The following is a 22,602-nucleotide window of genomic DNA, read 5'->3' as shown; positions in this document are numbered from 1 at the left end:
ATAGCCCACTAATGTTCCTGTCTCTAAAAGTGAGCTGTGTAAACAGATGAAAAAGAAACTAGCTAGAAATCTTAATGCAGTGGATACTAGAAATCTGAATGCAGTGGCTACTAGAAATGAACATAATTTTTAAATCAGCAGAACAGAAGGTACAAAAAAGTACAAATATTATGACTTGTGATCACAGTCTGCATTGCTCCATTTCTGCTCTCCTAAGCGCTTTTACATCCTATCATGAGTCAAGTGACCAGACTTTCTGTGTTGAGACACCCTGAAATCCTGTGGTACCCCTCCTCGCATGGGACAGGGGCAGCTCGAGGCCTTAGGACCTGAGCTCAGTCATTGCACATGCTTTCTCTTGGTAACAATGTCTCAGGTGAGCAGAGCAGCCCTGCCCATCACTACACACTGCTGCTGCTGCTGCGGCAGGTAATGCCAATGGAGCACCAGCTGCTGGGACTCGCTGTGTGTATGCTGTGTTTGGGCTTCAAAAAGTGTATTTATTAATGCAATCCTGGTTTGGTTTTTTTATACTTCCATATGCTTTCATTATGAAGTTTATGAGTTTGCATTTATTAGTATTTAATTTTGGTTTTGCATAATCAGTCTTTGCTATAGTACTGGTGTTGTGCTGGTATTGAATGATTCTTAATTCTGCCACTGCTTATTTTCTTGACCTATGGAGAACTACAGTGTGTGAACAGTGCTCATTAAACCCTGTCTGCCATCAGTTTACCTTGCTGTTTTTGTCAGTCCTAGGCTTAGCGGGAATGTAGAACAGCTGAGAGAGCACAAAGAAGTAGATAGGGACATTTCCAGCCACTGTGAAAAGCATGATAGTGGCATGTCCCACTAAGAGGGCTAAGTCCAGGCAGTACATATAGTTGATTAATTACATATCTGCATGATGCTAGGCACTGTACAGATGTACTGTCTCTTTCTCCAAGCCCTCACGGCCAATGCCCCTGAAATCATCCCTTCCAATGGTATCATCTACTGCACAAGCTGGCACATAGAGTTACATAAATATCAGCTGACATTTCACATAAATAGGGTGATCAGAGGCAATGCAAAGTTTTTTTTTTACTATGAAATTATGAAATCATGATTCCAGAAGACATCCTGTTCTGCCGGCAACTCTTCCCTGAGAGATTTTGCCATCTATAAAGTATGTTCTCTGGGAATACGATGTGGAAGCAGAGGTTCCAAGAGCAGGCTGTGCAATTAAGATCGAGCCATTTATGCCAGGTTTTGACACCCTGTTACGTCTGTGTGTGTGATGACTATTTCTGTGGGACAAGGTGTTCAAGAAGATCACTTATTGAGGGATGGTGGGGGCCAGGAGCTGGACCTGGTCAAGAATATGGACAGAGGAAGAGCTTTAGTATGAGGTGGGGAGGCTGACAAAGCTTCTGTGCCCGGAGGAAGGCTGGATGTGGCTCTGATGAGGGAAGAACAGACACTGTGGACAGTCAGTGACGCTCATGCTGAAACCAGGGTGGTTCCTTAGTGGGTGATTGCCCTGGCAGGGCTCTGGCTGTCACCACCCCGTGTCTCTGCAGCTCTGTAGGGGTGAGCATGCCTCATGCCTGAGTGACTGGCAGAAGAGAGTGGCAGCGTGTCGCTCCCTTCCAAGCCTTCTGGGGAACCCTTCACACGTGTCCTATTTCCTCCAGCCCCCTGACAAAGTGGCAGAAACCGAAATCTGATTTACAGCTTCCATCCGCTTGCCTTAATAGACAGGGGTGTGATCCGAGCTCGCACGCCTTGCTGCTCATCGCATCTGACAGCCCAGACTTGCACCTCCAGGACTAGGAGGGCCACATCCTGCAGCCGCTCTCATTATTTCACTCCAGTTAATAATGTCTGTCTCTGTATGGGAGGCTTTTTTTCTTTTGCATGGAAAAGTTAGGAAGCAACTCAAGTCCTGTGACTTTCTCAGATATTACATTCATTATTTTCTCATCAATGTAATAGTCAGATTCTCCCATGATACGACAGGAGCATGAACAGAGATTACAGCTGAACAATCCCCTTTTACAAGAACAGGCCCTTTATCACTGTCTCCTACCCCCTTCTGCAATATTCTGTGGTTTTGACAGAAACTCAGTTTCTGAAATCTTAAAGAACTGTATTAAATACCACTATTGTGATTTCTTTTCACTGAGCATTTGACTTCCTCTTTCTTATTCTGAAAAGAGAACCCTCAGTTCTGATATAGGATCTGCATAACATGAACAATAAGGGGAGCAGCAAAGCATGCGGGAAATCCTTTCACAGTTTTTTCTTGTATTTTTCCGTCTTCCTCCTCCTCCTGCTTTAGATTCTCCAAGTGTTCTTCTACTTGCCATTGAATAAACAACCCTTGTGAAACTTTGGGCTCAATTAAAGTGTTAAATATGCTACTACAACACTCCTTAACTTTGCTCAGAGTTGATTGTATAGATCTAAAGGTAAAATTCTTTTTTTCAACCTATATGTATTCAAGAGAGCACCAAAATGCATTCTAAAATGGGAAGAAAAAAGGCTGAGGTTTCCATGTTACAAGGCAATTTTAGGAGCATTAGCTAGGAAATCTGCCATTGTGTTTTACATATGATGTTACTGTGCTTAAAAAAGATGTTACCACACATGTATCATGACTGGAAGAATGATACAAAAGAATATTTAGGCAGCTGCTGCCTATAATTATTTTAGAATTTTAAATCTTTGAAAATACTCATGTATTCATGTTTGTTACCTCTTCTAGTTTGTCTTGTAAGTAGAACTGAATTTGCAACACAGAACTGAAAGCATCTGTAAAGAAGGAAAAAATTCCCACTCCCATTTCTCCCAGTTTCCACTTACATTTCAAAATCTACACATCCCTCTACTTCAGGTCCCAAAGTTGGAGGCGCTAAATTTCCCTTCCAGCCCAACACTTTGATTCATTTTCCTTCTGTTTTAAGAAGTAGAAGAAGAGGAAAAAAATATTCCATGTTCTTGGTGGAGAGCTACAGAGTGGATATTATCTAAACTTCCAGTGAATCACAGCTGACAGTGTTGCTATTTCTAGGCCAGAGAATCACTCTTTGAACAAAATGCAATTGCTGTGTCTTTTCAACCTGCGCTTCAGCAGAGTGAAACAGCAGGATTCCCGTACTGTATAATAACTGTCAGAAACAATTTCTGCTCTGTAAGTGAGGTGAAGCAAAATGTCAAAATATTTGAATACATTTCATTGAGGATATCTTCTTTTAAATTAGTGAAGGCTAGAGGAAGAGAATCCTATTCTCTCGCATAATAAATATGCATGGAACAGTGGGGCCAAGTGAATTCTAATAAAGCTGGGTCCTTGCTCATTAATGTGTTAGAGAACAACAACAATAAAACACAATAATTATTAGTTAAAGAAATGCCAGCACTGGCCTTTTACCAACACTCCTGAACATATAAATCGCAATAAATTTAGACTGTCTGAAGGTGCTGCGTTAATTACCATATTTTACAAAATGCCTTGGGTAGGGGGGAGTAGTCACAGTGACCCAGAAGGATCCCAGCCTGGGTGTATATACTTCTCGTTATTAGTACAGCTGCTTTCCTTGGAAATCATTAGCCAAACCCTGTTATCTATGCTCCTACCCAGAGAAGAACGGTAAGGAAAGTTTACTAACAAGACCTCGTAATTCTATAGGATTTTCCAGCCCAAAGCAGCTTATGAAGAAAATGTTTGAGAGTTTGCAAACACCTAGAGTTGAGATACTTTCAGTGTGATTATCTTGAATTTGTAAACAATTCTCTTGTGCTCCCACTTACTCCTTGCAAAGAGAAGCTGCACATGTTAACGAGTCTCGTGCCCAGTGATAAGCAGCAAGGTGACACATTTGTGCCCGGGAGGATGGGTGAGCAGAGCACCTAATTTATGTGCCCCAATAGCTGCCAGTCATGAAACCCTTTCGAGCAATTTAATACAACATTCAAGGAATATGCAAAGGGCCTGTGACACTGAAAGGCAGAACCTTTATCTGAAGTCCCCCAACAGTGAGGGAATTGCATAGAAGCATCTCAGCAACTCGAAGATGTGGGTCACTCTTACAAGTTACTCAAGTTGTCTCCCTGCTTTTCCCAAGACCCTGCTAATGTGATGTGGAGCACCAAAGCACCCAGGTAATGGATGCATCCAGTACAGTGTTTTGTCCAGCTAGAGCTAGTCTAGGCTGATTCAGAGTAAAGTAGAAAAAAGCCTGCCAGGAGCCAAACTGTACGGTGAGGAAAGGAAAAATTATCGCCAGCCCCTGCAGGTCACCTGTGGAAATGGAAACATCACACTAATGCTAAGTAAGGAAAGGTCAGTGAAATATATATTTGTAAAGGTATAATTCTAGCAAGAGGAATATGAATGCCCATAAAAAACCTCCCCCCAGCTTCCTGAGTGAGTGTTCTTGCTGACTGTATTGAAATGCTGAAGTGGCTCCATCATTAAGGTGGTGAGCAGAAATAATAAGCACAATTTATAATGACATGGGCACACGTACATACACACACACACACAGAGACAAGAATTCTCTGTATCAGTAAATATAAGACTGTCCCTGAATTGATTTGGGATTCATTAGTTCACAGAGCTCATTATGCAACATCATGAGATAACAGTTCCATTCTATTTTTGGTTTATTACTATAACCCATATAAAGCTTTTTTTTTTTTTCTGTTGATGCTAAAATGTTCACATCTGAAAAGGCCCATTTCTAATAACTTTTAAACTTACTGTTTTTTAAAAAGTATTGATCTGAATAGCTAATACTGATGGACTGCTATGCAATACACTGATCTTCCCATAAATTCCTACTCTGCTTGGCATTGTAATCCTTTGCCCGTTTAGGACCCTGGAAAAATCCCTCAAGAGGAGACCAGAATGGGTTAATTCAAATTACCATTCTGTTTTGTAATGGAAATGGAAATCTTTTTTGGTAAAAAGTTTATGCTTACAGAAAAAAATAACAAAATACCTAGGTTGCAGGTTTTTCTGCTGAAACTAATACCAATCAATAGACTTGTTTAGAAATGTTGACCAAATCTGTTGCATTCCAAAGCTCTACTGTAGGAGGAGATTAAATCTAGTAAATATCTGTCTAGATGCCCAGTTATCAGAGGTCATTTTGATAGCAGTCCAGTGTGTAATGACAGATTACAAAATACTGACTGTGCTGAACACACTGCTAGTTACACCAGTCCTACCAAAATGCATTACTTTTAGTACAGGGCTTTTTGTATCTATCCAAAGTGTTTCCTCCGTAGGGGAAAAAAATAGAATTTACGCTTGTTGTTTACATTCTTAAGATGCCTGGGTGATTTTATTTCAAAGGCAAGTGATAGAAAATAAATAACCTTTTTTTCTTTCAGATAAAATCTTCCTAATTTGTGAGGATTCTGCTTGTTGATGTGATTGCTGGGCTGCATTATTTAGAATAACGTAGCCAGAGATTACAGGTTTCTTTGGTAATACTGAGATAAAATTACAAACCATTTTGCTGGTGTTCAGAGGAAGATAATGGCAGCCCTTGGTAATGTACAGTGGTCTGCCAAAATTGCTGAAAAGAAAGAGGAAATTTCATCTAATCCACATAAATTGAGTATGGGGATTATCAGGCTCTCTGAAAAATGCTTGTTTTAGTTCTGGTGTGTGGCAGGTAGCTACCCAAGATGAAATATGCATCTCTGCTTGTCTAACCATAGAATATGCAGGATTGGTCTCAATGGTGTGTTTGCAAGTATTTTGAGTAAATTCAATAATCATAATTGCCTTGTTTTCCTCATAGTTTCTTTCTGTTACTGCTCAGCCTAATCTCTCTCTTCTTGTGTTTTCTCACCCTGAGGATCAAAAGATGGTCTCTAATACAGTTTAATACCTCCCCCATCACCAATTTTTGATTCTCTTCTCCATCCCATTAAAATTCTGACTAATTGAAACCTTTTCTGTGTATAATATTCTTTGCTATGGACTTCTTGTTGATTGTTCTTTTACCTGTTTACACTGTACACATTCTGTAGCTGAACATGCACCCTGTTCGCAGGCTGAGTGAATTTTTTTTTTTTTAAAGTTTTGATTTGTAACAACTTTTTATTAATAAAAAGAAGATTGCACAGGTGGTAAAGGTCCTCTTACTTTTCTTTCTGGTCTGTAGCTATGAGGAAATTTAAACAAAATGGTTGTCTTTCAGCGAACTTCTTAACTAGTTTTGGACATATGTACACAAGGGTGACACATTACTTTTGGAAGAATCAATCTGGTATGTATTCAAATGGCTTAAATTCATTGAATAGTATATGTTTAAGGGTATGAAAGAACAGGCTGCTTGTAAGCATTAGGAAGCACACCATTTGCAGTTCAGATGTCAGTATTTTTTGCTGTTACTGTGGCACCAAAGAACAATCAGGGTTACCACAAGCCTTCCAAAAGCTTAATATGTTTTCATTTTTATTATCTAAAATTGTGGATGGGATTCTGTTCATCTTTTCCAGAAAATGCTCTACCAAGGAGGGAAATCAATGATATGGCTGTTTGATAAGGCAAATGTTTTGATGAAGTCATAACTTTTTCTTATGGTTTTACAAGAAAACAAGTAATACAGACTTAAGTGGGAGAGTACAATGCACAGTGAAATAAAGATGACTCTGAAAAAACATATAAAGGAGAAGGTACCATAGGACTGCTGTTGCCTTTCATGTGGGTTCCCAGTATCTCATAAACCCCAAGTCCCTCTGAGAAGCCAAAGCAAGAGCTGATGAATATAATTGACCCTATCGCCATTTAAATTTCCTGGCTGATGCCTTATAAAAGGTTTGGATCGAATCTGTTGAAGCAGGATAGAAGGTTTGGATCAATGCTCTTTCATATTACTGTAACAGATGAGCATCAAAATTCCTGTAAATATTTCTCTTGCAGTTGCCAGTAATTATCTGTGTAGATGAATGCCTTTAAAATAAATTTGAATCATGAAATCAGGTGCCATCTCTATGTTTCTCACTCGTAATCTTTTATCTTTTGTTCTTTCCTACCCCCGTCTGTGTTTCCTTCATCACTTTTCCTTCAATCTTTACCTAGGCATGTTTGGTTTTGAATGCCAGTAGTTCCTCAAGCCTGTGGTCTCTGTCGGGGCTTTCATTTAAGCAACAAATGGAGTGCAACAGATGGAAATGGGACTGGAGCGACTGGATCTATAAATGAATTGGAAAACATGTCATGTTGCTTTGTGGAAGAAGACTGGGATGAACAGCAGTGAGTGGGAAAGTAAAACCTTTGTTTTAGGGAAAACAATACTTAGCCTGCCTGGGACAGTAAACCCTTTGCAAAACTTCAGCTGTAAGAAGGTGTAGTGGTTTGAAAGCAAAACCAGTGAGAGGCTCCAAGTCAGAAATACAATTTAATAATAATAATTTAAAAAGGTAAAATAAAATAAATGCAATAATACAAAAGACCACTGACAGAGTCAGAATACAACCTGAGCAGGGTGATGGAAGCAGTCCAGGTGAGGTGGTCTTCCTGAAGCAGTGATCCTATAGAAAGATCTGGTAGTTCTTGTCATCCAGGAATCCAGGGGGTTACAGTTGCTTGTACCATCCCAAACCCCAGCTTATATCCAGGTGGGAATGCTTGGCTCCTCCCCCTGGGCGGAGCATCTCACAATGGGATGATATCTTTCTATGAGTCATGCAGTGGGTCCTTGATGGCCTGTTAAACAGAGATAGCTCCTGATGGGAGTTACTCATGAATCCCTTGGCAAGGCATTGATGGGCCATTAACAGAAGAGAGCCCAGAGCGAGGGGGCCTGGGAAAACAGTCACACCTGGTTTCAACAGCTCATGAAAATGGTGATCGAACACATACTTTGGGCACAACCTACACTGCAACCCAGGACAGAGGGACCAAAGTTGAGTCAGGTATATGAGTGATTCTTGTCACCTGTTTAAGTTTACAACCATCAAGATGCAAAAGACAGCTGAGAAGGTGAAAAAATCCTTTCTTCTAGAGAGTTTTCTCTGTCTGACACAAATACAGAAAAAAATCACATAATTATAGAATAGTTTGTATCAGAGGGGATCTTAAAGATAATTTGGTTCCAACTCCTTGCCATGAGCAGCGGCGCCTTTTGCCAGACCAGGATGCTCAAAACCCTCCCAATCCAAAAATCTGTAAGCAGCCCAAACACATATTTTTCTAATTGTGACATATATTAAACTTGGATTTAAAAAATCCCCTGCAAACAAACAAATTATCCATAATACATATATTCTGAAAAGTAGATAAAGTAGGAAGAAATGACAATGAAACAGAACTACCAGGAATGACAAAAGGCAACTTAGCCATGAGAATGAGAATAAAAATGTCCCTAGAAGCTGAGATTGAATATACAGTAGACCAGCACCTGAAGTAAAGTCTTAGACCCTTTCAGAAGGATTTTGTTGCAGACATAATTCAGGAAAAACGAATTCATTTGAGGCACTTCCTTAATCATAAGATTCTGTCTTACAGGAGAAACGAGACCTACAAAAATAATTAGGGGCATGGAGTGAATTCATTTACAAGGGGAAAGATAGCTAGTTATCTTTGCTAGGTGATGATTAAGAGTGGGAGAGGGATGCATAATAAGAATTTACAAATATTAGAGGCATAAATATACAAAAAGCAGATTATAAATATGCAGCAAAGTATTTTTAAATCCAAGGACCTATGTTTGGGTTGTAGGTGACTTATTTGCTAAGGGAAAAAACAGATGATAAAAAGCCTTTTTCTGTGTAGGTTACTGGTTCAAATCTGTCTCTGGCATGACATGACTTTATAAGTTAAAGACTATTTAGAATTCTGCTTGAAATAAATTGCCTCCTGTTTCAGGAGAAAACGTCTTCATTACAAAGGCTGAAGGCTGGACCAGCACTGCTGCTTGTTGACTCAACAGAGCAGTGACTGGCACGCAGAGCCCCTTCCCAGGGCTGTGATGAAAGTGAGGTTTGCTGGTGTGGGAAGCAGAGGGAGACTTGCACCACCCCTGTGCACTTTCACTTCGTCCTGCACAAGTTTCACGGTCTTATCTGTGATACAATGTGCAGGAAATTAGTGAAAGAGTGATTAAAGAGAGTGATTTTATGGACCCAGGTTTGTGCAAAAATTGCACATATGTTAAAACCTGTGGGAAGGGCTTTGCAGGTACCCTGCATTTATTGTGCTCACATACAGAGTTATGGATATGCAATTTCAAACAGATGAAAAAATTTATTATGTTCCTCTCTAATATAATCCTAAACTCTAAGCATGACAGGACACTGTTATGTCCCCACTGACACTTAGACAAGCACCAGGATTTATCAAGGGCTCTGCTTAAGGATGGGTCCATCTGCTGCACTGGCTGATGCCTGCAGGACAAAGAAGCACTAGAAGCCAGTACCCTCCTCTCTTGCCTCACTAGCCATCAAACAAAATGTCTCCAAATCTGCAAAGTTTTAGCTCTTTCTGTTGTGCCATCACAACTGAATTGCATACACACTGTATGACCTATATAGAGACCCAGAAGAAAGGCTAAAAATACCCCTGCAATAATAAACAGCAGTAGCAGGTGATCTGGATGTTTCTAGCAACATGAGTAAGTGAATCCGAATGCTCCTGCAAAGCAGACTGACAAATACTCCCTGTAGAAGTAAAAGCTGCTTTTTAAGCTACCTGATATTTGACAAAGGCAATCTGCTATGTACATCCATACTAATCCAAATGATAAAAAATATCTTTCTCAGAAATGTTGCACATAATTTGAGTTGGAAGGGGGAGAACAAACAAGTAATTTGCTAAACCTGAGAGATGTTTGTAGCACATCCTTTTGCTGCACCAGAACACACATTGCATTAGGACTCCTTAATGTAGGTATTGTTTCACTGTGAAAGGATTTTGAAACTCTTAGTTTCAGAGAAAATGGATTTGGTAGTAATTAAATACATTCCATGGAGGAATAAACTTCTCTCTTCTAAGAAATATAGTAGTGTATTTAATTTTCCAGTTCTAGGGGTCTTTCACAGACCATAACATGCATGCTCCTTTTAAGCAGAAATCTCTGCTGATTTGGGTTTTACTGTCTTTAATCAAGTAAATCCACCCCCTGCATCAATTAAGATCTGAAGAATTAGCACTTAGTGTCATAAAAGTATGTATTCTAATTTCATTTACAATGCACAAATTGATGACATAAGGCAATCCGTACCTCTCATTTTCTGCCCCTCTCTCGCTCCCTCCATCCTCTCATCTGAGTAATGTGGTTCAGAGCAGGAAAGGTCAGGATTTCAATACCTATGCGAATGAAGGTTTCTTTTTAGTGTGATACAAGGTCTCCTTTTCTCACGATTTGAAAATTCAGAATAGATTTTTTTCATTACTTGCCCTTGAATATAGTTAGCCCTTCTCAGTGTAAAATAGGATCTACCCATATTTGAATTATCTTTATTATTGTTAATGAAAGGTTTTAAGAGGGAAGATGGATGAATACCAGAATCCTTGCAATGCAACTGGTGCTCTGAACAGAGATTCTTCTGGAATTTCCCCTAACATGTCAATAATCTTTTTTGTTGTTTGCGGGGGGGGGGGGCGGGGGGGGAGGGGGGGTGCGGGTGTTAACATTTTTTATCTCTCCACAGAGTTCAGTTTATGGAGTTCAGAGAATGGGGAGATATTATTCTCTGCCCTATCTGTAAGTGAATGACTGTATCTACTGTCCATGTGGGTTGAAATGAAGCTATTATGTACTTCTTTTTCACATCAGTCAGATTCTGGTCTGGAGATTCTTTTGCTGCCAGATGCAGTTCTAATATTCATCTTACTATCTGTTTTTCTCTTGCAAAGGAGGCAGAGAACACTCATGGGTGGTATAAAAGGACATACCTGCCCTGACTTGAAATGGAATTTGCTTTACACCAGCTGGAGATTTACTGAATAGCAGCTCCTTTCTTTGCTGGTTTGGGGGGGCCTGGATGGCCAATAATAACAAGAAAAAGAAATGTCATTGCTCGTTTTGGTCTCCATTTTATCAGGGTAATAATGCTTGTACTGTTCAAGGCTTCTCTTTCAGTCCTTTTCTGTCAATACATTTCAAATCCAGCATCTAGTGGTACAAGCCAATTAAATCCCAAATTCACTTGTCAGAGCATTCCCTCTATGTGTCTGCCATGTTCTGGAGCCAAGTTCTTCAGTTTCTTGGGTTTAGTCCAAGAGGAAACATTAACAATAAATAACGATGAAGATCTGTATGCTGGGAATTAAAACAATATCTATTAAAGGCACTCCACAGAAATGAACTTGAAATGCATGATGTGAAAATTAAATAAAATCTGCAAGAATATTAAAAGCTTCAAAGAAATAAATGAGATGACTGCTGAGAAAAACTGAAAATGAGGTGCCCAATTTTTTTAAACTGGATTTTTGGCAGCTTGCACAGTAAGTAAATGCTTTGAATCAGAAAAATTCCAAACAACTTTCAATTGCCCTTAAGCGTATTTTGGACTCAGTTCTCAGTGTGGACAAATGTCATGGAGGGGAAGAAATCTGGCTCAAAACTATGAAGTGTAAGTATTGAAAAAACTTAAATATGCACAATGTGTGACTTTCTATTATATTTTTAACAACATTTCAAGGTTGGATACATAATTCATGGCATTTTGGATATCTTGAGAGAAAGTACAGTGTTGTAAAATTTCTGGATCAGCATCTCTTGGTGTGAGAACAGACCCATACCTCTGAACCTCTTTGAGCCCCCCTAAAACTGTTCTGGATATAAAAACTCCAATGCTATGATCCAAAGACCACAGAAAAAAATTTAAAATTCTCCTTATTCAAAATGTGCTCTGAATCTGCCTGCATTGTGTAAGGGAAGGATTCATCCCTTATGTGGAATGGGCTGTTTACAAACACAAGGCAACAAAGCAGCAATCTCCTCTTTAAGAAAGAAGCAATCATCTCCTTGTGGAAGAGACCCATTATCTCTGAGAGTTTATTTGTTATTGTTGGCTTTTTCACCACAGCAGCAGCCACAACAAAACACGGGATGGCAGGTACCTTGGTGAGCCCCTTGGTTGGGCACTGCACCAAGCCATGTTTTTAAGGTGATGTTTGGACAGCTTTGTCCTGAAGCTGCCCTTGCATGTGGATGGTATGGTGTTCATGGTGCTTTTCCCTCTGTCTGAGACTCTTCTTGAAGCATCTAGAAGGAAATAAAGTGCTTGCAAGCATTTTTTTTCTACTTGGGTGTTTTGAATCCATTCTTTTCTTTTTCTGTTGAAAATGAAAGCTGAGTTGTATAATTGTACACAGCTCCCAGTCCCTGCAGTGCTGAGGTCAACCCAAGCTAAAACATGAGTTGCCTCTCCAAGCTCACCCTGGAGACAATCATCCTAAAGCTGACCGAAAACAGAGCCCAGTGCAAACACTTGAGTTGCAGTCCCTTTCATCTGCTCTGAAAGGCTTTTGGCGCGATGTCAGATGGCACGTCCCGGCCCCGCCAGTGCCTGGCAGCTCCGCCGTCATGCAGGGGCTGGTTGGCTCACCAGGGCACTTCACCCTCTCCCCTCACAGCCTCTGGAAGTGGGAGGCACCTGCTGCCCTCCTCCCCACAGGGGCCACTGGGGTTGCTTTTCAACACGGTCTGCTCAACAGTTGTCTCTCGACTGGAGACGTTCAGGGAGGTCCTTCAGCCTGAGTCCCAGCCATGGGACAAAAGCCACATGGTAAATAATAGCTGTTATTCTCAATCCTCTACACACAGATTTTTAAGGGGGAATAGAAAAGAAGAAACGGAGAGAGTGCTGTGAAAATAAGTAGTGTTTCGTGTGCTTTAGACTTTGACAAAAAAAAAAAATGCTGCTAGAAATGAAAATAAAGAGCAGGTAATATCCTCACCATCAGGAATGAAATATTCCTTTAATAACTGTTTTCCTCAGGTAGTTTTGTGGCAACTTCAGAGCCTTGAGGACTTGATGTTTTACATATATTTTTGGTGGACTAAATCTGTTCTTTTCCTTCACGTAATCCCAGAATCAAATCAGGATCTCAGGGGACTTCAGTCACCAAGCTCCTCCCGTGGTGCTCCCTGTCCTCCTCCACAGAACAATTTACTGCTGGGTAAGGTTATAAACATCTGGCCAGAGGTTTTTTAATCCAGACCTTGAGGGCAACTGAACCTCCTGGATCTACATGTCCTCACAATTTGCTTTATTTCCTTCTGGTGCTGTGATGACAAGTAGCTGCAACACCCTCTAAGGTGTAGTTCTGCATGTTGTCTCCTTTCAAAGGAGGTCACCAAGACAACAAACCTGTCTGGGGCAAGAAGGAGATCACCCATACCAAGCTGGTTTGCTTGACTACCTCCTAAATAACCCTCTCCCATAAGTACTACCAGCACTAGGGAGTGCCAAATTAAGAGCAATGTGAAATCTTTGCAAATGGTGACTAAATGATGGAGACAATAACAATGTAAATAACTTGGTAATTTAAATAGCTGGTTTATAAATAAACCAGAGTCAATATATATTCCTGCTGGTCTCTAAAGAAATTAGACCAGTAAATTCCTGTGAATCACAATAAGGGACATATTTTGTGCTTTTAAAATAAATCTCCAAGCTGCATGATTAAGTACTTTTAATTATTGTAGAGTGGTACAGGCAGCAGCTTTATATATTATATCTCTCCAATCAATAACAGAAGAACTGCTTTGCAGGAACTGATGCTGTACTTTTGCAAGAAAATTAGTTGTACTTCAAAAGAAAAAGTCAGATGCTAACTTTAGTTTGTCCTTGCTAGTCATTTTATTTGACATGTATTTTAAAATTAAGCTGGCTATTTCAAGAAGAAACAGAGTGCTTAAAAGAATGCAATGTATTTTGAGTTGGGTAAAGATTGAGCATTTTTTGCATTTTAGTTGTAGCTGATGAAGGAAAAAAACAATGGAGACATACTTTTCTTTGACTTTATGAGCAATATGCATGAATGCAGAGATAATTTCTCTAAACTTTCTTTTATTAAAAAAAAATATGAAAGAAACTCTGAAAGGTGGGCACTTGAGAATGGTATTTTATTTTAAAAGAAACGAAAAAATGCTCACAGTAGGCAAAATCCCCATATGAAGCCTGTAGCCCGTTGCATCCAGCAGGTAGCCTGGATTGTTAGCATAATAGTAAAACTCCAACAGTGACACTTGAAGCAAAACTTTATGCATTTTTAAAGACAGCTAAAAAAACCTTCACCCTCAGCTCGATTCTTGCATTCTTGTTTTCAAACATACCACTAGAAAAATAAGCCAATATATAGTCTTAACAACCAGTGGTAGCAGCCTGGACTTTTCTCTGAACAGCTCTGTGCAGCATGAACACTTGAGAGATGTTGGTCCCATTCAAGGTCACTGTAGACCTGTTTTCCAGAAAACTCACCTTGGTTATAGGTGGCTTCATGTTTAGGTAACCACATCTGTCCTTCTGTGGCTCTTTGGGATCATTCTTTTGCCTAGCTGTCATTCCTAAAACAAGTCTTTTACTCCTCCTGACTTCAGCAAGCAGTGACCATGCTATCAGAAAGGAATACAAACCTGTAAAAATGCCTTAGATGTACAGGCACACTCAGCTAACATCCCTGCTGACCACACTCAGAGACATCTTCGGCCTGCTAGCACAGCTTGACCCAGACACGTGGGAGGGAGGCTCATCTCCAGACCTGGAGCTACTGTGCTAAACTCCATCAGCTTTCCTTCTCTTAGCAATGCAGGTTTTTCTTTTTTTTTCTCTGAAGAGAATGCTGCTTACTGCCAGTAGCAGAGCCGGCAGCCAGAAGCGATTGCTTCGCTTTTGATATTGGCAGGTATTTTGTCCAGGAAGCAGCCACTATTAGCTATTCATTGTGTCATTTCACACCTCAGGTCTCTCTCAAGCTCCAGCTGTGTTGCGGATTACTCCAAACTTATTGGAAATGGGCATCAGCTCAAGATGGCTTCAAAGACATTTTCTCCATTTAACCATCATAGAATATTTCGGCACCTACTTTCTCATCTTTGTTTAGCACATCTGGCAGAGTGGTTGCACTCATAACAGCTGACACTCCCGCACAAAGGCATCCAGCAAACTTCGCAGGAAGTGTCCAGCTGCCCCAGGGCAGCAGTTATCTGTGGTTCCTCATCATCCAGCCTGAGGATGGGCAGAATGAAATACACAATTTTATATTGATCCCAGGGCTAACATTATATTGGAAAGAAGATTTTGATAATTTTAATGACTGCAGGAAATTCAGGAAAAAGTCTCTCTACTAGATCTCATTCTAGTGTAGCAACTTCTCAATGCTGCCATGAATAGCAAACAACAGTGAGGAGGTGTCCTCTGTCCAGCCTCCCTGTCTCAACTCTGCTCCTGCTGTCCCTCCTCTCCCATAGGGCAGTGCATGTCCTCACACACTCCTCCAAAAGATGGAAGAGGAGTCTCCCAAATAAAAAGAGTAATAGTTGGCCCAAAATATTCAGATACTTGCTCTGAATTTCACCTGCACCTATATTAAAATTCACTGCCCACATAGCTCCACCAGTCAGAGGGATGGGATTCCTCGGAGGGACAGCAGCAAAGTGGCACTTTGCCCAAGAACAGTTTGGATTGTGTGTGTGGGAGGGAAGGACATTGATTTCAGAAGACATATCAGGATGTCCACAGGAGTGCCTTCCCAGCCCAGTGTATCAATCCTCTCTGTCTGATAGAGACAGATGCACTGCTTCCAAGTGAAAGAGAATTATGTCCTGAGCAGTGCTGCTTGCTGCAACTCTCCCCCTTTGCCTCCATATCCTGCCAGCCAAACTGCTCACAGAATGATTCTGTTTGGTTGACAAGAGTCACTGTGATCACAGTCCAAGGTGACAGATTCCCCCTTTGCAGGAAGCCATGGGTTAAAGCACAATTGACCTTCAAAACCCACCAGCACAGGCAGTGCTACGCTGGAGTGAAATGCAAGACTAATTTATGAATGGGGCAACTCATCAGCAGCATTTTAATGAATAAACTATGTGCCCATTCATTATTTTTCCATTTCCAAGTGTTAATAAACAGGCCGGTGATAATTAACTGAAATTCTACCTTTATAGAAAAGTGGCACTTCATAAATATCAAATTGTGCTATTATCGTACATATCTGCTGGATTTCCATGAATATATAAATTCGGCAATTACCTCTGGAACTGTTTGCTAAAACATAAGAGCAGGTTAGTGAAGAAGAGGAAAGTCATACAGCAATTAAAATTTGAGAAACAAACAAAACATCCTCCTGATTCAAGAATTCAATGACAGTAAACAGGGCAATGCAATCAGGAAGGAAAGCCCTGTCCTAATCAGCAGAGGTGATTTTTCACATAGCTTGAGATGTGAGCTGAGCGAGCAGCAGGGAAAACTGCCTGCAATCAGCTGAGTGAGGCTTTAAGGCACTGAGCATCTAAAATTCCTACTCAAGCAAGCAGAGCCTGGAGTTGCACAATTATAACAGAAGGGCAACTTCCTTTCAGAGAACAAACAGAAACCCCCAAATTTTTGAGCCTTCCTAAAAATCACTCTGAAAAAAACCCAAAAAAACAACCTAAAAATGAACTGACCTTTACCAGGGCTGGGCTCTGCACATTGCTGGCAGAGGTGGGAGCTGCATCTCTCATACCGATGAGATGCTAATTCCTATACTCTCTTTCTGCAGGAACACTCCAGGTCTCACTGGAGAGGGAGGCTATGGGAGAAGGGTGAAAGCAAGGAATGGGATTCTCAGGCTGCAGCACTGGCTTGGTTTGGCTGAGCCCAGTGCAGCACACTGACTGCCTAGGTTGGGTCAGAGACCCTACACCCTGGCCCTGGATTTGTATATTCAGCGTCTCTGTCAACGAGTAGGATGGTGGGGGACACCTAAAAAGCTAGAGACCAGTGGCTAAGTGACATCAGGGCAGAGAATTGACACAGGCATGTTGGACTAGAGGGTTAGGGCTGGAATTTAATGTTTGTTGCTCCTTCTTACTGCAAAGAGGTATTGTGCCCTCCGCAAGGACAGTGCTCCTTCACCGAGTGGAAAAACCTGGACTCTCCCAATCCCAGATAAGGGAGTGTATCCAAGGAGTAGCACTGAGACAGAAAAGGTGGGAAGGAGCTCACATTGCAATTTCAGCCGCAGACCCAAGCTCTGGCTCTGGGGCACAGGGTGGTGAGCACAGGGACCCCTCCTGCTCTGTGTTTACAAACACAGCCCGAGCAGGACAGTGCTGTGGTCAGACCACGGCGATGGAGCACTCTCCCCTGTGCAGCAGCTATCCACCAGCCTGGACGGTGAGGAGATTATCTTGCCCACAGCAGGTGACAGTGTTGATTCATGGCTCAGCTAGCCCTGGTTGCTTAGCTATGCAGCTGCCATCCCCCGGCTTCCCACATCTCCATACAGTTCCTGAAGCCAAGACTACTCCAGCAAGGGAATGCACTGGGCCTAGAAGGGCAGCTTCCTTTGATGAGGACCTTTCAAACCTCTTTGACCTGACCTCGCTGACAAAAGAGCCCTTCAAAGAAGGTGAACTGTTTCATGTGGCAGCAATTTCTCATGTCAATCAAAAAGATTTTTTTCTTACAGCAACAACTCTCTATCCTTTCCCCACAAAATTATTCATTTTAATATAGCTATCCTTCTTTCTGCTGTGAACACCCTTGGGTAGCATCTTCCAGTGTTGCACAGATACACTCACTATTTGAATTTTCATATTTTTTTTTCTTTCAAAAGGGGGGGAAGGAAATGAAGTGAACTTTCTTTGATTAAGATCCTTCTTTTGCATTTTTAAAACACATATCTTCTAAAAAGCAAATTTCTACATAAGATCTGATGGTCTTCTTTTAGGAAATAGATGTTCAGCTTTTTTTTTTTTTTTTTTTTTTTTTTTTTTTTTTTTTAAATAATAATAGAATATTTAACCTGCTGGCCTCAAATTTTTAACTCTGTTTTCTCCCTTAAAATATTGCTGCAGCAGTATTTGAACTTCTATGACATTGGGAGATACAAGCGAAACAAATATTTTGGATGTCGAAGTAACTATTAAACTTCAGTGTGAATCTATAACCTTGAACCATGTTTTTGCCAGGAATGAAGTAATACGGATCCACAATGCAGAAGATGCCATAAAAGTTTCTTGAAATAGCCTACAATAGATTTTAACCCATGGAATTGTACTGCACTGAAAGTCCATTCTCTCACATTCTTCCCAGGCTCAAAGGGAGCCTCAGCCTCCTCTGTGACTCTGGTAACCTCTACATCTTTGGGAAGGAGAAGTTTCCTCCCCAGTGATATAAAGCATCTGTCCTGATGCTTGAGCAGGAAATACAAAAGATATCTAGCAAGTTCGTTTAGAAGAAAAGCTTTTATCTCTTTAGAGGTTTGGAACATCTCAAGAGCTTCAGCAGAGATGGATGGATGGTCAGGGAGTCAATGAGGTGGTCAAACACACAGGCATGGTTTAGTCATACTGTCACTCCTGGCAGTTCCACGCTCTGCCATATGGCCATCATTATCCTAAATGTGTGACGTGTGTGTATGTTGAAGTTGTTCATAAACACAACTCTGTTCAATGCCTGCAGTTAGGACCATATAATCATTTCACCTTCTCACCTTCTTCTGATTTGTTACTCTTTACCTCTTTCTTTGCAACTGTCAGCATTTTCTCAGTTCTGTAATTATTTATTATCCATTTATTTGGAAAGGTGGCTGGCTTAGGCATATTTTAAACTTTAAAAAACGTGACACTTTTTGAAATGGGACCAAACTTGTCAAAACAAACATAAACTGGGCATTTTTGAGAAAGAGGATGTGTAGAAGAGCGAAATGGGCTTCCTGTCAGCTGGTGGAAATTAGCTGTGATTTGAAAAAATGGTAAGGGTTTTTATAAAATGTCATGGTTTTGTCATGTTCTCTGCATTTAATAATGTGCTATGATCACAGCCTAGTGGTTCTGTGGGAATGCCTGGTGTAGGAGTATATAAATCACACTTTGCTTTTCTCAATGGCTATTGGAGTTGTATGGAAATCTTTCCGATAAGCTGCCAGAGAGATGTTTGTCACTGCTAATGTCCAAGTTTTACCCATACAACTCAGGAAATTTATCTGTATAACTCAGGAAATTTTACAATAAATGAGACAGAAAGTTCGATCCCAGGTTGTACCTCCTGGCACTAACAGATCTATGTCTGTGGCAGACTAGATCGACTCCAGTCATTTTAAAGAAATAAAAAAATATCCATAGGCATTCTCTTAGAACATTATGAAGAAAAAATAAAGGTCCAAAAGCAGGGAAAAAGCTTAAAAGCAGCAGATGATTTTTTAATTCTGGTCTCTGAGTTAGACTTTTAATTATGCCATCAGGCAGTCCTGTGCAGAATCATGGGTCGCTGTGAACGCTGAAACCCCTTGATTACTTCTCGCATAATACCTGACTCAGTTATCCCCAGACACCCTGGGATGAAAGAGCGGGAGCCTCATGAATCCACAAGTCACAGTTAAAATGAGGAATATGGTTACAAGCCAAAGCTCAGCTTGAGCTGAACATGCAGCTGCAGTTTTTTTATAGGTCAGCATTACTTTTTCCATGGCATACCAATGGCTGAGGAAAACTGAGGCTGTTTTAGTTGTTGGTCTTATTTATGTGGACTTTATGTTATGACAGAATGTAGCTAACCTGACTATCTCTGTAACAGGAAAATGAGCTCTTGAAAGAGGCTGTAACTGAGACTTTTGATCAGAGCTGTTTGTTGTAGCTCTCATTTGGAAAAGTAGATACAGGAGAGGAATTCTGAAAAAGTTTCCCTGTTTTGCAAGGAGAAAAAAGACCTAAACTTTTACTTCTTAAGGCTCGATCATTCCTCATAACTTCTTTAATCCACTGATGATTGATGTAAACAAGTTTTACAGACTGTAGCTCTCAGATATGTGATTTTATCAGAAACTGTGAAAAGCAGCATCTGCAAAAGGAAGAAGGATCCAAGGAAGTGCTGTGCTGGAGATTTCCTCCGGGAGGAGCTCAGTGGCAGGAGCCTGCGACCAGCAGTTATCTGCGGGTTTGGTTGGCAGCTGGCCAAGCAGGAGTTGATCACTGGCCAGACAACCAGCACCTCGTCCCTTGGGACAGGCCAGGACACATGCTATCACTCGGGCAACGTGGGGGATGGCAGAGAGGTGACAGTGCTGGGGAAGGACAAGGAGATAGGGGGAGGATGCTGTGCTGTGGGAGGCCATGAAAGCCATAGGGAACATGGTGAGGATTTGGGATGGTTGGTGGGGAGGAGGAGTGGAACAAGAATATAGGACACAGTTTCATAGTAAACTAGGCTTCATTAACAATGCGGCTCTCAGAACTGCTTGTTTTCTAACTTGCAAAGAGTCTGTCAAGTGCTGCCTTTTTTTCTCTCTTAGACTTTTCTCCTCATTACTGTGTTCTTTTCTTTATTGCCATCCCATGCTGTGACTTTGATTCTCTGCTCTGAGTCACAACATATCCACTGCTGCTTTATATTTTGAAATGTCTTCAAATCAGCATTAATATAAGAATGCATTTTGGCATAATAATGGTATCCAGTTATTGACCACATAATCAATAGCGCAGAGTTGGTAGAACCTTTGCTGTCATTTGCTGCCATTAAGCAAAGCAATAAGAACCTAAATGTATATATCTGTAAATGCTCCTAACAGTTGCTTTATAATAAAGAGAAAAAAGGGACTCAAGTTTGGGTTTTTTTCCTCCCAGTCCTATATTAAGCTGCCAAATAAAATGATTTCATCCTTTTGTTCATCTCTTGAGCAACACAGGACTAGGCACAAATTACCACGTGTCAGGCTGGGCTCCCAGAAAGTGAAGGGCAGCAGTGGCGGGCACTGCAGGCTGTGTCACGCCTGGATTGCAACTGGCAGAGTGATCCAGGAGCCACAGTCACACATTACACCCCACAAAGGAGCCTGGCGCTTGCTCTCAAAGCAAAAATCAAGTTGTCACAGGCTGTGTCTGTGCTGCTAAATTACACAGGGCTAGGGAGCAGGCCTGACTGCTGGCTGTCCGGGCTGCTTAGAGATTAGCTGTGAGTTTACATGTTGGAGTGGGCTTGAGATGTGAGCATTTCCCTCCCTCAGGGAACACCAGGATGCGCCTGGTGCAGTCAGTGAGGGCACACCAGGTTTTTCTGCTTCAGTCCTGCAGGCATCCAGGATGCTCTCTTCAATGCCATACAGTTGCAGCACAGGGTTCCTGCTAGGCAAGCATCACTGTCATGGTCTGCAACCCTCATGATTCAGCACCAAATACAGCAAAGACAAAGCCAGAATGTCACATTTATGTCCCAGGCCTGTGGGAGCATCCTGCAGGGCCCATGGGAGAGCCAGATCCTAGTGATATGCAGCTGGAAATGTTGTGCCTCTCTGAGCTAGAGAACCAGAGAATAGGTCCTCCAATTAATTTAGCAGTACAGATACAGCTGCTGTGACAAGGAGTACAAACATCCCAGGTGGAGATACTTCTGCAAGGGCTGGAGTAAGGTGATGAACTTCTCATCCCATTTGCAAAGGTGTTTTTTAGGTAGAGCAGCCTTTCTGCATAGAATGTTGATGTCTTAAGTTTTAGACATTGTTAATTCTCAGTATTATGAAAACTAAGATTGACACCAGACATCTAGGAACTGAGGAGCCTCAACTCACAAGTTACTTTTGAAATTCCTGGTCTGAATCTCTGGTTTGCCAAATCACAGAATGGCTTGGGTTTGAAGGGACCTTAAAGTTTCCAACCCCTGCCATCCACTAGACTAGGTTGCACAAACCCCCATTCAGCCTGGCCTTGAACTCTTCCAGTGACAGGGCATTTACAACTTGTCTGGACTACTTTTTCAAATGCCTCACTGGAAGAATTTCTTTACATCATTTAATCTAAATCTCTGCTCTTTTGGTTTAACTGTTCCCTGTTGTCCTATCGCTATATGTCCATGTAAAAAGTCTCTCTCTCTTTTTTATAAGCCCCCTCTAAGTACTGTAATGCTTCACAGAGGTCTCCTCAGTCTTCTCTATCTGTATGATACCTCATTATGATATGTAAGAATATCTCACTCCTTTCTCCAAGGGCCTGACTCACGTCTTGCTCATTCCAGTATAAGGAGAATTACTCCGTCTAATGGTAAAGGGGTTTCATCAATGTAAATGTTCACAGACGTTTCAGGGGTCAAGAAGAAATCACAGTGACACTGGTGCTGACCTCCCTCTAATTGCTGCCAAACAGATGAGACAGACCAATACTGTTTTGCACTCTGCAGCATGTATTTGCCATGACGGACATGTGGACATGTGCACAGTCCTTAAAACACCTCCATGCTTTTGAAACTATTTGTTTGTGTGCAGTGCTTTAGGAAAGCTGTGTTTTTACAAGGCCGACTAAAGATACTTGAGAAAATTGAAGACAGTGCACTGCTTTGGTCTGTTCAAGACTTCTTTTTATATAACAGAGACAAAATTGTTTCTGTTCTCCAAAGCCATCCTTGCAGCGTGAGCACCACACACACAATTCAGTCTTTCTGGTCTAACACTTT

Source organism: Sylvia atricapilla, chromosome 3 (assembly GCF_009819655.1).
Source record: "Sylvia atricapilla isolate bSylAtr1 chromosome 3, bSylAtr1.pri, whole genome shotgun sequence".
NCBI classification, from domain to species: domain Eukaryota; kingdom Metazoa; phylum Chordata; class Aves; order Passeriformes; family Sylviidae; genus Sylvia; species Sylvia atricapilla.
This window is presented reverse-complemented; position numbering follows the sequence as displayed.